Below are 1132 nucleotides of genomic sequence, written 5' to 3'. Positions count from 1 at the left end.
GCCCGTGTGCCAGAGAGCGGCAGTGACACCACAGCGCTGCTTCAGAGGGATCCTTCCTTAGCACAGCTGGAGCCAGACCCCTGTGCAGGACCCTGTTCGGGCTGTAGAGGGGCACAGCGGCGTGAAGAGCTGGTGCTGCCCGGCGGCTGCAGAGAAGGAGCCAGGGTCTGTTTCAGCGCCGTGCTCGCTCCCCCCAGAGCGCAGAGGCCCCGGCCCAGTGCCAGGGCTGCCCCTGCACAGCGGGACCCAGCGCGGTGCTGGGGCTGCGCACCGGGCCGGGGCAGTGCCCTGTGAAGGACAGGGGATCCTGGGGGCGGCAGCCTGAGAACCCCTGAGGGTTTTGATCCAAGTGCTGCAAATGCCTGCAGGAATGCCGCTCTCATCCATGTCCTGTGCTGTGCAGTGGGCTCGCTGTGTGGCTGTTGCGCTGCTGTACAGGCTGCCGTACCTGCTTCCCTGGCTTCCCACAGGGCTGTGGCGTTTGTTCTTTCTGAGCTTTGCTTACTGTGTTCTGTGACTACATCGGGGTGTTTGCTGTGCATGTTTTCTCACCGTGAATGTTGAACCGTGTGCCTTTGTTTTTTAGTAAAGACGATAAAAAGGGCCAGGCCTGCTTTGCACATTTTCTGCATTTTCATGAGTTATACCATGACCTTTGCACTGAAGGTGTACTGTATGAACTCTGATGGTGCAAATGAGGGCTGAGAGATGTACAAAGAACTGTATAGGAGATAGTCAAAAATAAAACTTCTTTTAAGTGCACAAAACCGGACTTTGTCTTGCACGTGAGAATGGAACTCAAAAAAAAAAACTTTAGAACGCCGCTACCTAAGAGGCCGCCCGTGAGGCGCGTTCGGCGAGCGCCGCTGCCCGGGGACCGCTGCGAGCTCCCCGGTAACACCGTGGGGCGGCCGAACCCTGAGGGCTGACGGGCGCCCAGCCTGAGGGTCTCACCTGAAATGCCCCGGCGCTGCAGCTGCCCCGCTCCTGTCCTTGTTCGTGTCCCCGGGGCGGGGACACGTGTCCCCTGCGGCGGCCGCAGAGCCCGGGCGCGATTCCGCCGCCCCGGCCGGGAGCGCTTCCGCCCGGAAGCCGCGGGGCGGAGCCGCCCCTGCCCGCACCCGCCATGGCC

Source organism: Pyrgilauda ruficollis, unplaced genomic scaffold, assembly GCF_017590135.1.
Source record: "Pyrgilauda ruficollis isolate IOZ18807 unplaced genomic scaffold, ASM1759013v1 scaffold36, whole genome shotgun sequence".
NCBI classification, from domain to species: Eukaryota; Metazoa; Chordata; class Aves; order Passeriformes; family Passeridae; genus Pyrgilauda; species Pyrgilauda ruficollis.
The sequence above is the reverse complement of the archived record's forward strand: the minus strand, read 5'-3'. Positions refer to the sequence as shown.